The sequence below is a fragment of the Mustela nigripes genome, chromosome 5, assembly GCF_022355385.1.
Source record: "Mustela nigripes isolate SB6536 chromosome 5, MUSNIG.SB6536, whole genome shotgun sequence".
NCBI classification, from domain to species: domain Eukaryota; kingdom Metazoa; phylum Chordata; class Mammalia; order Carnivora; family Mustelidae; genus Mustela; species Mustela nigripes.
In genome coordinates this window covers 37,556,657-37,572,850 of record NC_081561.1, presented here as the reverse complement: position 1 = coordinate 37,572,850, position 16,194 = coordinate 37,556,657, and positions in this window count along the sequence as shown.

Genomic DNA, 16,194 nt, shown 5'->3' with positions numbered 1-16,194 from the left:
AAAATCCCATCTGGGGAGTTAACAAAAACATATCGGATAATCACTAAACATTTACATTTTGCCTTGATGAGTAATATGCAACTGCAACTTCTGGAGCAAAAAGATTGCAGCCCGATTAATACACTGTATAGAACTGATCCCATTTGACATTTGAGCCTGGGGTTCTGCCAGTGTGACTAAATCAACCTTCAAATGAGCATCTGGGGACATCCTGAATATTCTTAGTCAAGTGAGAAAGAGCTCAAGAAAAAAATCTGTGCACAATTAAGTATTTGTAAATGTCTATATGATGATAGGGTATGCAAATCAGGTTGAAAAGAGAATCAGAACTAATTCATGTGTAAGTAATAACATCATGTGAAGGTATTGATAATCAATACCCACAAGTATATGAACATAACTTCTGTTAAAATACCAGTTATGTGAAAGAGTGACATCCAAAATAAATAATTCTAACAGCCCCAAATTCCAGGGATACATGACGTTTCACTGATAACTGTCAGAAAAATGACATCCAAACCACAAATTAAATGGCTCATTTGATTTATTTTCTTGCATCTGGATCCTCTACAAATATCATGTTTGGCCTAGAATTGTTCTAAATTATAACGGTTCCTGAAAATTTAGACATTTGCAGCTATTATGTACAAAATGTGATGTTAGAAGTAGTTTGTTGAGTAAAACCCCAATTTAATGTAATAGGTTGGGATCAAGGTTATTCAGTAAAAGTGGTTTTCTAGAAAAGTAGAAATTGGCAATTCATCCTAACAATTTCATTGAAAAATAATTCTGTTCAGTCTGAATACCAGCTGAAAGTAAAACATGCCAGTGTTCCTCCTTTTCGCTTTATTAATGAATTACGGTACACAAAACCCCAATAAAACAGGTACGAAGGCACACTAGCATTCTTTCTATCTTTTTCCTCGCTGTCTTAAAAATTCGTATTTACATTAAAATGAGAATTTGTTAGCAATAGAATTTTACTATAAAACGACACAACCTACCTTTCACAGTTGTTACAAGAACCAAAGGAGATAATGTACTTTAAACGCTATAGTTTATACATGTAAAATAGAGGCGATTGGCCATAAGCTGATAATTGAAGCTGAGAGATTACACATGGGGTTCCTTGTATTACTGAGTCTACTTTTGCATGTTTCAGAACTCCTATTATAGAAAGCTAAAATACATAAAACAGATTATTATGTATCACAGTTTGTTTACCAAGATAATACGGATGCCACAGTCCAGAAACTGAGTTGGTAGATTTCCATAACTCATTGAATCAGTCTCTTAGCCCTGAAAATAGGTCAGTTCAGTTAAATGATGATGTCCTATTTCAGGGGTCATTGGTGTATGTGGAAGGAGGAGGGGCATCTAAATTAGGCCTTAGATAGTATGAGTAGCAGGCATTTAATGAGAGGCCTTTCTTTGAAACAGAAGAAAAACAAAGATTAATGATTAAAACAAACTCTAAACTCAGTTTTTGAGTCCAGAGGGCTCAAAAGTCAAGATTTTTAGATGTTGGGCTTGAAGCAGCTTTAGATGGTGGAGACAAACAGTGGCAATCTTATTTATTTATTTATTTATCTATATTTTTAAATTTTTGGTTTTTTCAAATGTCTCTAGTGATGGCATCAAACGTTATGGTGAACTTTCTGAGGGACTTATATAGCAACTGGCATGAACGTTATCTATACATGATCTTTTGTGGTGATTTCTTTGAAATTCATATAAAGTCATTTAGCTTCCGCTTGCAAGCCCTGAAAAAAGGGCAATTTTAGTTTTTAGTGATGCTAAGTCAGGATGGTGGAAGAAGAACTGGAAACAAGCACTGACAAAAGGGACAAAACAGCAGGAGGCAGTTTACAAAGAAGAAGAAAAAAAACCTGAAAACCAACAAACATGGCCGTGTACAACAACCCACAAGAGAATGTTGTACATTGTATTGCAACATAGAATTTACTGCCTAGAGGACAAGAAAGATGGCAGAGGAGTAGGATGTTGAAATATCCTCAGGTCCCAGGAGTTCAGCTAGATCGTTATCAACCCATTCTGATCACCTACAAACTCAACAGGACATCAAAGAGAAGAGGAGCAGCAATTCTAGGAACAGAAAATTGACCACTTTCTGGAAGGTAGGACGTGGGGAGAAGTGAATCCAAAGCAACAGGAATACAGACCGAGGCGGGAGGGACCAGCTCCAGGCAAGTGAGAGAGCAGTAGAGCACAAAATCAGACCTTTTAGAAGTCTGCTCCACTGCAGTATGTCACCCCAGAGGCTAAGCAGGGGTGGAGCCCTTGCGGGGACAGTGTGGTCTCAGGACCCGCAGGGTCACAGAAAGACCGGAAGTGTCTGAGTGTGGCAGAGCTCCCAGGTACTACAGCAGAGAAGCCGGTTACAGAGACAGAGCCAAGGAGTGAGCTCTCACATCGTGGTTACCTTAAACCGTGATCCAAGTCACAGTTGGGCCACTGATCTTCGAGCAGGGACCCCACAAGTGGCAGATCTGGAGAGAAACCCTCCTTCCTCCTATAGGAGGAGTGGCACAGGAAGGGGCTGCAGGAATCTGCGGGGTTTGGAGACTCCAAATGGGGCCGAGCACCAAAGACAGAAATGCTTGGTCACAGGCTGGATGAACACAGAGTGCAACTGGAAACCAGGGAGATGGGAGGGAGTGACTGCTTTTCTCTGAGGGCACAACGAGTTGTGGGGCTCCGAGCTCTTGGGTCCTAGGGGGCCAAAGATTGGGAGGCCACCATTTTCACTCCTGTCCTCCAAAGCTGTACAGAAAGTGTTCAGGGAACCAAAACTACCGAGAGCAAACCAAGCAGATTACTTAGCCTGGCCCCTGGCAAGGGCGGTGCAATTCTACCTCAGGAAAGACACTTGAGAATCACTGCAAGAGGCCCCTCCCCAGAAGAGCAGCAAGAACATCCAACCAAGACCAAGTTCACTGATCAACAAGAACTGCAGAACTCCAGAGCTAGGGGAAAGCAACACATAGAATTCATGGCTTTTCCCCCATGATCTTTTAGTCTTGAGCAGTTAAATTTTTTTAATTTTATTTTTTCTTATTCTATTTTTAAACTTTTTCTCTTTCCTATTTATATGGTTTTAAACTATTTTATCTTATCAATACCTTTTAAAAAAACTTTCTAATTTTCATTGTTATATTTTATCCCTTCATTGTATTTAACCTTATTTTTTGTATACATATAGATTTTTTTTTTCTTTAAAGTTTTGGGATACAATTTCTTCTACTAGATCAAAATATACCCCAAATCTAGCACATGGCTTTGTTTTAGTCTCCAGCCTGATCACATTCTTTCCTTTTTTCTTCTTTTTTTCCAACCAACTTCTTACCATATCAATTCCTTTTTTAGAGTCTTTTAAAATTTTCATCTTTACAGTAATATTCCATCCATTCATTGTGTTTACCCTTATTTGTATATATGTAAGTTTTTCTTTCTTTAAAATTTTGGGAGGTAGTTTTTTCTGAGAGACCAAAATGCACCCAAAATCAAGTATGTGGTTCTGTTCTATTCACCAGCATATATCTATCTATATCTATATCTATCCAACTATATATATGTACACATATATAAATATAAACACATTTTTCCCCTCCCTTTTCTCTCCCCCAGTTTTGGGTCTCTTCTGATTTTGCTAGTGTATATTTTTCTAGGATCTTTGCCACCCTTTTAGAATTTTATTTTCTTGTTCATATGTTTGTATCTGGATGAAAGGACAAGGTGGAAAAACTGACCACCAAAAAAAAAAGAATAAGAGGCAGTACCAATGGCTAGGAACTTAATCAATATGGACATTAGTATTATTTCAGAACCAGAGTTCAGAATGACAAATATCAAGGTGCTAGTTGGGCTCAAAAAAAAAACCATGAAAGATATTAGAGAATCCCTTTCTGGAGAAATAAAAGAACTAAAATCTAACCAAGTTGGGGAAAAAAAGCTATTAGTGAGGTGCAATAAAAAATGGAGGCTCTTACTGCTAGGATAAATGAGGCAGAAGAGAGAATTCATGATATAGAAGACCAAATGATGGAGAATAAAGAAGCTTAGCAAAAGAGAGACAAACAACTACTGGGTCACAAGGGGGAAATTTGAGAAGTAAGTGATCCCGTAAGATGAAACAATATTAGAATAATTGGGATCCCAGAAAAAGAGGAAGGAGAGAGAAGGGCAGAAGGTACACTGGAACAAATTATAGCAGAGAATTTCCCTAATTTGGTGAAGAGAACAAGCATCAAAACCCAGGAGGCACAGAGAACCGCCCTCAAAAACAATAAAAATAGGTTCACACCCTGTAATCTAAAAGTAAAACTTATTAGTCTTAGCGGCTAAGAGAAAATCCTGAAAGGGACAAGAAGTTTGTAATATATAATCATAGAAATATTAGATCGGCAGCAGACTTATCCACAGAGACCTGGCAGGCCAGAAGACCTGGCATGATATTCAGAGCATTAAATGAGAAAAATATGCAGCCAAAAATACTATAGCCAGTTAGGCTATCATTGAAAATAGAAGGAGAGATAAAAAGCTTCCAGGACAAACAAAAATTAGAAGAATTTGCAAACACCAAACCAGCCCTACAGGAAAATATTGAAAGGGGACCCCTAAGCAAAGAGAGAGCCTAAAAGTAGGAGACCAGAAAGGAACAGTGACAATATATGACAATATATAGTAACAGTCACCTCACAGGCAATACAATGGCACTAAATTGATATCTTTCTATAGTTATCCTGAATGTAAATGGGCTACATGCCCCAAACAAAAGACACAGGGTATCAGAATGGATAAAAAACCAAAACCCATCAATATGCTGCCTACAAGGAACTCATTTTAGACCCGAAGACACCTCCAGATTAAAAGTGAGGGGGTGGAAAACAATTTACCATGTTAATGGACATCAAAAGAAAGCTGGGGTGGCAATCCTTATATCAGATAAATTAGATTTTAAGCCAAAGACTATAATAAGGGATGAGGAAGGACACTATATCATACTTAAAGGGTCTGTCCAACAAGAAGATCTATCAATTTTAAATATCTATGCCCCTAACATGGGAGCAGCCAACTATATAAGCCAATTAATAACAAAATCAAAGAAACACATTGACAATAATACAATAATAGTAGGAGACTTTAACACCCCCCTCACTGAAATGGACAGATCATCTAAGCAAAAGATCAACAAGGAAATAAAGGCCTTAAATGACACACTGGACCAGAAGGACATCACAGATACATTCAGAACATTCCATCCCAAAGTAATAGAATATACATTCTTCTCTAGTGCACATGGAACATTCTCCAGAATAGATCACATCCTGGGTCACAAATCAGGTCTCAACTGGTACCAAAAGATTGGGACCTTTCCTACATATTTTCAGACCAGAATGCTCAGAAATTGGAACTCAATCACAAGAGAAAAATTGGAAAGAACTCAAGTACATGGAGGCTAAAAAGCATCCTCCTAAAGAATGAATGGGTCAACCAGGAAATTAAAGAATTTTTTAAAAATTCATGGAGGGGTACCTGGGTTGCTCAGTGTGTTAAAGCCTCTGCCTTAGGCTCAGGTCATGATCCCAGGGTCCTGGGATCAAGGCCCTTATCAGGCTCTCTGCTCAGAGGGGAGCCTGCGTCCTCCTCTCTCTCTGACTGCCTCTCTGCCTACTTGTGATCTCTGTCTGTCAAAAAAAAAAAAAAAATCTTTGAAAAAGTTTCATGGAAACAAATGCAAATGAAAACACAACTGTTCATAATCTTTCGGACACAGCAAAGGCAGCCTTGAGAGGAAAGTAGATAGCAATACAAGCCTTTCTCAAAAACCAATAAAGATCTCAAGGACACAACCTAACCCTACACCTAAAGAAGCTGGAGAAAGAAAAGCAAAGAAAGACTAAACCCAGCAAGAGAAGAGAAATAATAAAGAGCAGAGCAGCAATCAATGAAATAGAAACCAAAAGAACAGTAGAATGAATCAATGAAACTAGGAGCTGGTTCTCTGAAAGAATTAATAAGATTAATAAGCCCTTGGCTAGACTTATCAAAAAGAAAAGAGAAATGACCCAAATAAATAAAATCATGAATGATAGAGGAGAGATCACAACCAGCACCAAAGAAATACGATTATAAAAACATATTATGAGCAACTATATGCCAGCAAATTCTGGAAGAAATGGGTGCATTCCTAGACATATAAACTACCAAAACTGAGCCAGGAATAGAAAACCTGAAGGGACCCATAACAGTCATCAAAAATCTCCCAAAAGGGGCTCCTGGGTGGCTTAGTGGGTTAAAGCCTCTGCCTTCAGCTCAGGTCATGATTCCGGGGTCCTGGGATCAAGCCCCGCATTGGGCTCTCTGCTCAGCGGGGAGCCTGCTTCCCCCCCCCCCACCTGCCTCTCTGCCCACTTGTGATCTGCCAAATAAATAAATAAAATCTTTAAAAAAAAATTCCCAAAAAACAAGAGCCCAGGGCCAGACAGCCTCCCACAGGAATTCTACCAAACATTTAAAGAAGAATTAATTCCTATTTTCCTGAAACTGTTCCAAAAAATAGAAATGGAAGGAAAACTGCCAAACTCATTTTATGAGGCCAGCATTACCTTGATCCCAAGACCAGACAAAGACCCCATCAAAAAGGAGAATTACAGACCAATATCCTTGATGAACAAAGATGCAAAAATTTTCACCAAAATATTAGCTGATAGGACCCTACAGTACATTAAAAGGATTATTCACCATGACCAAGTGGGATTTATTCCTGGGCTGCACGATTGATTCAACATCTGCAAATCAATCAGTGTGATAAAATACATTAATAAAAGAAAGAACAAGAACTGTAGGATATTCTCAATAGATGCTGAAAAAGCATTTGACAAAGTACAGCATCCTTTCTTGATCAAAACTCTTCAAAGTGTAGGCATAGAGGGTACATACCTCAATACTATCAAAGCCACCTGGGAAAAACCTACAGTGAATATTCTCAATGGGGAAAAACTGAGAGCTTTTCCCCTAAGGTCAGAAGCATGGCAGAGATGTCCACTCTCACCATGCTTTTCAACACAGTACTGGAAGTCCTAGCCTCAGCAGTCAGACAACAAAAGGAAATTAAAGGCGTCCAAATGGGCAAAGAAGAAGTCAAACTCACACTCTTTGCAGATGATATGATACTTTATGTGGAAAACCCAAAAGACTCCACTCCAAATCTACTAGAACTTGTACAGGAATTCAGTAAAGTGCCAGGATATAAAAGCAATCACAGACATCCATTTCATTTCAATACACCAACAGCAAGACAGAAGAAAGAGAAATTAAGGAGTCAATCCCACTTACAATTGCAGCCAAAACCATAAAATACCTAGGAATAACCTAACCAAAGAAGCAAAGAATCTTTACTCAGAAAACTATGGAATACTTATGAAAGAAATTGAGAAAGACACAAAGAAATGGAAAAACTTTCTGTGTTCATGGATTGGAAGAACAAATATTGTCAAAATGTCTATCCTGCCTAGAGCAATAAACACATTTAATGCAATCCCTATCAAAATACCATCCACTTTATTCAAAGAAATGGAATAAATAATCCTAAAATGTGTATGGAGCCAGAAAACACCCTGAATAGCTAGAGGAATGTTGAAGAAGAAAACCAAAGCTGGTGGTATCACAATTCCAGACTTCAAACTCTATCATCAAGACAGTATGGCACTGGCACAAAAACAAACACATAGATCAATGGATCAGAATAGAGAGTCCAGAAATGGACCCTCAACTCTATGGTTGACTAATCTTTTACAAAGCAGGAAGAAATGTCCAGTGGAAAAAAGACAGCCTCTTCAACAAATGGTGTTGGGAAAGTTGGACAGCCACATGCAGAAGAATGAAACTGGACCATTTCCTTATACCACATACAAAAATAGACTCAAAATGGAAGAAAGACCTCAATGTGAGACATTAATCCATCAAAATTCTTGAGGAGAACATAGGCAGCAATCTCTTTGACCCTAGCTATAGCAATGTCTTCCTATAAACTTGGGCAAAAGCAAGGGAAGCAAGGGCAAAAATGAACTATTGGAACTTCATCAGGATCAAAAGCTTCTGCACAGCAAAGGAAATAGTCAACAAAACCAAAAGACATCTGACAGAATGGGAGAATATATTTGCAAATGCCATATCAGATAAAGGGCTAGTATCCAAAATCTATAAAGAACTTATCAAACTCAACACCCAAAGAACAAATAATCCAGTGAAGAAATGGGCAGAAGTCATGAACAGACATTTCTGCAAAGAAGCATCCAAATGGCCAACAGACACATGAAAAAATATTCCACATCACTCAGCATCAGGGAAATACAAATCAAAAGCACAATGAGATCCCACCTCACACCAGTCAGAATGGCTAAAATTAACAAGTCAGGAAATGATAGATGTTGGAGAGGATGCGGAGAAAGGGGAACCCTCCTACACTGTTGGCGGGAATGCAAGCTGGTGCAACCACTCTAAAAAACAGCATGTAGGTTCTTCAAAAAGTTGAAAATAGAGTTACCCTTTGACCCAGCAATCGCACTACTGGGTATTTACCCTAAAGATACTAATGTAGGAATCTGAAGGGGCATGTGACCCAAATATTTATAGCAGCAATGTCCACAATAGTCGAACTATGGAAAAAACCTAGATATCCATCAACAGATGAATAGATAAAGAAGATGTGGTACATATATGCAACAGAATACTATGCAGCCATCAAAAGACCCATGAGAGACTGTGGACTCTGAGTGTTTTGGAGGGGAGGAGGATGGGAGGTTGGGTGAGCCTGGTGGTGTGTATTATGGAGGGCACATATTGCCTGGAGCACTGGGTGTGGTGCAAAAACAATGAATTCTGGAACACTGAAAAGAAATTTTAAAAAAAGACTATAAAAAAGAAGAAATGAAATCTTGCCATTCACAATGACTTGGATGGAACTAGAGGGTATTATACTGAGCAAAAAGTCAATCAGAGAAAGATAATTATCATATTATCTCTCTGATTTGAGGAATTTGAGAGGCAGGGTAGGAAAAAATGGAACAAGATGGGATCAGGAGGAAGACAAACCATAAGAGACTCTTAATCTCAGGAAATAAACTGAGGGTTTCTGGGGGGTAGGGGGGTAGAGATAGAGTGGCTAGGTTATGGATATTGGAGAGGGTATGTGCTATGGCAAGTGCTGTGAAATGTGTAAGCCTGATGATTCACAGACCTGTACCCCTGAAGCAAATAATACATTATATGGTAATTTTAAAAAGAGAGAGAGAGAGATAAGTAAATAAATAACTAAATAACTCACTCTGTCAGCTGGGGGGAAAAAACAAATAATTTCCTGTCTAAAATTACCCCCACTTTTATTAAAGATTATTGAAGAAGACTAATTTGTTTGTAAAACAAGTTTATTCCCATTAAGTTTGGCTTGATTATTTATATAAGTTCAACGAGAATAGTGAATTATCATATAGGCTCTTTTTAAGTCTACTTTGCTGGAACTTCAATAAAAAATTCTCAGATTGAGTGTTTAAAAGCCTGTAGAGGTTGGGACACCAGAGACGCATAGTTGATTAAGCTTCTGACTCTTGGTTCGGGCTCAGGTTGTGGTCTCAGGGTCATGAGCTAGAGTCCTACATCAGGCTTTGTGCTCAGTGCTTAGTCTACTTGGATTCTCTCTCCCTCTCCTTCCATCCATGCTCTTCCTTTTCTCTCTCAAAAGTAAATAAATAAATCTTTAAAAATAAAATAAAATAAAATTTAAAAAGCCTACAGAGGTTAAGAGTCTCATGCTCTACCGACTGAGCTAGCCAGGCGCCTGCCTACAGAGGTTAATAAGCCAAGTCAGGAACTTGCCATCAGATTTTGCCTTGTAATATCTATAGATTTGGGTAAATTCCTTTCTTTTGAAGGTCCTCCATGAAGCTTAATTTTCCTGAGTGTGCCAGTAAGTGAACTTTCTAGATACCTGTAAAGTTGGCAACTCTGTAAGTATGGTATCAGGCTGGGATTTCAAGGGATTTCAAAAGCATTGGCTCTATAAGATGAACCTGAATTACCTAAATCTGTCTGATCATATCTAATTCTATGAATGTCATCCTCAAATATGGCATCCAAGTCAAAGCCTTAATAATACAACGATGTTATGAATTATGTCCTGTTAGAGGAAGAACAGATTATTATTGAATTTAGGCAAACAACTAAATTGTCATGTAAATAAGAACAGTTAATAAGCATTTCCAAATTCTGAAGGGATCAGGTAGAGAGAAAACATGAATGATTTACTCCTGTTTACAAAGACATAATCTATAAAATTGTTTCAAATTATAGATAGTTTAAAAGAGAAAATTAAAATTTTAAATCTGGCAAACAAAGTATTTGAAAAAGTCATGTTATAGCAAAAAAAAATAATAATTTAAAAAATATAGTCAGTTTATTTAGTCCATGTAGTTAATTCTTGTTCTGTTTGATCTTGGGTTAGCAGTTCTTTGAATCAATCAGGTACTCCATTAGATTTCTAAAAATTCTTTTTTTTTAAATTTATTTAAGCAATCTCTACACCCAAAATGGGACTGGAACTCATGATCCCAAGATCAAGAGCTGTATGCTCTGACAACTGGGCCAGCCAGGTGCCCCAGACTTCTAGAAATTCTTATTTAGTTTAGTGGTTTGATTTTAAGTAACCAGAAACCTGTATGTCCAAGTCTTTTCCATGAATCTCTTTGAAGCACTTTTGATTGCAGTTGATTGCAAAAGCTTTCAGAGAAGCATCAGAGTGAAAAATAACTATCTGTGAATGACAAAAAAACTGAAAAATAGCCATGGTTAAAGATCTGGTGAGAGTTCATTTTGATGTAATTTATAGGAAATTTGGTTATTTCTGTGTCATTTAACATTTTAAAGTAATAATTGGAATTATGACTCTTTTTATGGATAGTAAGGACCCAGACAAATTTTTATGGATTTTACACCATCAGTAGCATATACTCATACAAATATAACCTAAAGAAGATTAAACAACATGTTTATTTGACTATGTTTCCCATGTAATTTAACATATCAAATAAGCTTAATTAGTTTCACATCTCTCTTTTTATATGGAGAGAGAACAAATCTTTTGAAATTTTCCAGGGACCTTTCAGTAAATCCCAAAGTTAGTTTGACATCAAAAACACCTTACTCAGAATTTGATTTTGGGAAGTTTGTCTAAATTCTTAAAAAGTTTCAACATTTGATTAAGCAGATCACAGATCACTATGAAAACTATCCAGTTATCCACCTAGCCAAAGTGACAATAAAAGATTTTAAAGACAAATACAGGAAGTAATATGATTCAGGGGAAAAAACAAACAAACAAACAACACTTAGCTTTTCAAATATTGAGAAGATTCAGTTTTAAGTAATCTAAGACCTAATAAAGCTAACATGAAGCACAGGAAGTTGTTTTGATAAGACACACAATCCTTTTCCTAGGCACACTACTCCACAGGTAAGGGAAAACCTTTTAATAGCTCTTGGATTAGGAGACCAATAATCTAAGAAACTTTGTCATTTTAACAGAGAAAAAATTGAACACTGGTTTTGTATCAGTGTATTATTCACCTCGTTTTTAAAAAAAACTTATAAATAAATCCATTTAATCTTAGTCAGCTTTGACTTTGGAATATACACATTTTTTTCCCCATAAGCCTTCTGCAACTTTCTATAATCATTTAGGTTCTGTATTAACTTTTTCCATTTCTGAATTCTTGAACAACCCAGTCATTTCATTTTAGACAAAATTAGTCTCTTTTTCCCGTAACAAAACCATGTCTTTCACATATTTTTCTTTTCCTTTTGTAATAAAAAACGCATCCCACTTTCCTTGCAAACTTTGCATACAGAATTGTCTCTATTCACTCTTAAGGTTTCTAGTCCTTTCATTTACATATATAGATTGTCATATACTAGAATTTTGTGGTAAACTAGCAGATTTTATGAATAAAATAAATGAAATATAAATTTCACAATTTATAGGTACCTGTTTTTTCATAGCACTGTTTTCCAGTGTGGGGAAAAAAAAACAAGAGAGAGAGAGAGAGAGAGGGAGAGAACATATTTATTAGAAGACTCAAATATCTTTTGTCTTTATAAAACTTAAGGAGTCAAAAATAGATAAACTGCGTTGCTGGGTGGTTCCATTGGTTAAGTGTCTGCCATATGCTCAGGTCATGATATCATGGTCCTGGGACAGAGCCCTGTGTTGGGCTCCCTGCTCAGCAGGAAGTCCGCTTCTCTCTCTGTCCCGCCCCGCCTGCCCCCCACCCTTCCCCAGCTTGTGCTCTCCTTCACTATCTCTCTCTCTCTCAAATAAATAAATAAATAAATAAAATCTTTTAAAAAATAGATAAACTCATGTTTAGCAATTATGTTTTAGGATTTTATCTTATTTGGAAAGAATCTAGATATGTAATGAATATCCATCATTGAACTTCGTATAACTTTAAGGTTCAAGATACCAGGAAATTTTAGAAACTATTCTTAATGCAGATACATTTTACAAACATAAATCATTATTGGAAAAAGTTCATTTATAAACTTTTATCCCACTTATATCCATTTATTTCACTTATTTTTCATTTCACTTAATTATTCACCTTAGTTATGCTTGAATTACTCAGCAAAATTTCATGAGACATTAAACAAAGCAATCCATCATCTTAAGTTATTTTTCTTGTAGACAAATCAGGCAAATATTTTTTAAAAGTCACAGAAGCAAATACCCTAAACCTTAAAACACATAGTTTTCTCCAACTCTTTTTTTTCCTGTCATGCCTGACCTACATTAAACAACTTATCTTTTACTGTATGTTTTGTTCTTCATTGAATTTATACATTTACAATCTTAAAAACATCTAGGAGAGGGACGCCTGGGTGGCTCAGGGGTTAAAGCCTCTGTTTTCAGCTCAGGTCATGGTCCCAGGGTCCTGGGATCGAGCCCTGCATTGGGCTCTCTGCTCAGCTTCCTCCTCTCTCTCTGCCTGCCTCTCTGCCTACTCGTGATCTCTGTCTGTCAGATAAATAAAATCTTAAAAAAAAAAAAAATCTAGGAGAGGTAATATAAGTTTACTTGATTAGTAAGCCCAGATAAAAGAATTTGTATGCCTGTACTATATTTAATGTCGATAATTCTGAAGACATGCCTATTTTTATTAAACAAACAAACTTAAACTAGCTTTTATTTATTGAAGATTATCCCAGATCATGTGGACTTGAAAAACACTGGGGCTCATGTCTATATTTCTGAGAGTTTTATGAACACTTAATTTATAAATTGTTTATTTTATATTAATATAGTGCTTATTTTTCTTAAGCCAATTACACAGAGCTTATTTATGAATCAATTTCACCAATATCATCTGGAGGTAGATAACATTTCATTTATGTTTAGACATAAACATAGAGACAATTGTAAAAAGAGATGCTATGGTTTTACTTCTACATTTTAACCATGAGTTAGGTATAAACAAAGAAACACACCATTTACTAATTTATCTAAGAGCTGATTCTCACCTTTGCCTTATTATTTTTTCTTTCAATCTGATCTTCTCATAGGTTACAATAGGACATTTATTTAAGATGAGAGATCTCTAAAAAATCCTTTTAGATATAGAAGTCCCCATCTTCCAAAGTACATCTGTTTCAATGTGACTATATAAACCAGTAAAAGCCTTTTAATGGCTTAAAACCCCTAGGCCTTTTAATAGATAATGGTGGTCTCAAAAGGCATCTCCAAAGACACTGTAAAAGATTAGCCCTCTGAAGACCCAGATCCACTCCCAAAGACAGCCAAAAGAAATACAGACTTAGACAACCCCCTCTAAGAACCAGTAATTGTTGGTAAGATGCTAGCTGCAAATGGTGTGCAATCATCATTTCTGTTTCACCAAATTCCCGGGGTCCCCAATCTGACAATTGGCTGCATTTTAGCCATAGGCCCAATCTGTACACCCTGGCAGATGGAAAGCCAAGCCCGGCTCTCAGCACACAAGGTGAGGCAGAGAGGAAAGTGATACCCATCCCTGGTAGGGAACAGGGCGGGTACGATACCCTGGTAGAGATCAATACTCAATGGGAAAACAAAACCAAATTCACTAGAGTCACAGTCCAGAGAACTACATTTTGTTATTTTTTTTTTTAAGATTTTTTAATTTATTTGACAGGCAGAGATCACAGGCAGGCAGAGAAGCAGGCAGAGAGTGAGGAAGAAGCAGGCTCCTCGCTGAGCAGAGAGCCCGATGTGGGGCTCGATCCCAGGACCCTGGGACCATGACCTGAGCCGAAGGCAGAGACTTTAACCCACTGAGCCACCCAGGCGCCCCTGTTATGTTTTTAAAACAGATGTTCTTTTCTCCTGCCAATCTGAACCTGGAAAAGAAGGGACAAGGAAAAATTTTTACCTTCTCTCTTGGCTAGAACACCAGAGATCTGGGAAAGCTGACTGTAGTAAGAATTCTTCTACTGGCTGTTGTCAATTCTCCCAGGATTTCATCCACAGGCTCTGGACAGAGCAGTAGTGGTGGCATCTCAGGCTTTTGCGATCGCATCCTCATTGTCCGGAAACCAGAGGGAAGGTAAAACTTCGGGTCGCTGGCAGGCCCTGAGAATTAAATAGACGTAAAATGGAGTATCAGGAGAAAAGCATATCAACTTATTTTTTATGTTTTAGGTGACACAGGAGCGCACATGAGGAAACAAAGAGCCCAGAGAAGTGGAAAACCTATGCTTTTATACCAGGTTGGACAGAGGGGCTGTGTGGAAAAGTAACTACAATATACGGGGAGGCTAAAAGAAGATAAGAATTATTTCAACAAGGTCTATACAGAATTTCCTCAGCCTCAGATCTTTGTCTCTGGTGATAAGAATGTTTCTTTCCTCCTGGTGTAGGGAGGACCTCTTTCACATGGGAGTTCTAGCTCCTGTTTTCAGGAAGAAAAGGGAAGCATCAGCGGGTGCTTCTTATACCTGTTGTGTTTCAAGCCCTTTTAACTCGAAATAAATCTAATCCCAACGTGGTGTATTTTTCTGTGGCATATTCCACCATCCTTCAGGATACTATAAAAAATCACAGACGCTGGGTATCTTAAATAACAAACATTCATTTGCACAGTGCTAGTGGCTTGTAAGTCCAAGATCAAGGTGCCAGGAGATCTGGTGTCCGGTGAGAGCGCTCATCCGAGCTGTTGACTGCTGACTTCTCATGGGTCCTCACAAGGCAGAAAGGATGAGAGAGCTCTCTGGGGTCCCTTTTATAAGGGCACTAATCCCCTTCCTGAGACACTACTCACCTAACCTAATCACAAACATTTAGTCTATTGCTTGGGTTAAAGAAGTTTTAATGTATCTTCTTAAATAAAAAGTACCTCCTGTCTATCTCAAAATAAATCGAATCTTTGCAGGTAGCCACAGGTTACATGAGCTCCCCACCTCCAAAATATAGGAATTAGAATATTGTCAGTATCTTAGGTCCAAGTTCTTCTAAATACGGTAGTGGCCTGAATTAGTTTGTTTTTTTACTTTCATAGCAAATTAATTTATGAGCCTACAGTTAGACAATTGAAGTGCCTACATTTATTAGTTTCTATTTCTTGAGTTTCAAATTAAGTAGGACATGGTTTGGGCATGTATTTAGTGTTCTAAGTAGAATATGAATCCCTCAAACAAAGCGAATAGGGCATTAGTTCCCTTATTCCTTTGCCCATCAGGAGTTTATAGCGTCAGCCTAGGAATTTACCCACACAGATTTAGTCAAAAAGGGAGCTCATTAAGAAGACTTGATTCTGAAGCAGAAATAGCAGAAGGGTTGCAAAATTGAGTCCATTATTTTACAAGAAAAGTGTTTGGAATTCTATTCAAATAGGGTGCAATTAAGCTAGCAACATCATCATTCCTAAACTATGGTATAATTACATAGAGCCACACTTCAACTAACTAAAAACAAAAGCCCCCAAATTCCAAGAAACAGTCTGCCAGGCAAGTTACCTGAGACCCAGGTCAACTTTCTCAAGTGGGTGATGACATGTCCGTCCCCCCCCCCCCCCCCCCCCCCTCCCCCCCCAACCCCCTACTGCCTCACCGCGCTAGCAACACCATCATTCATAAACTATGGTATAA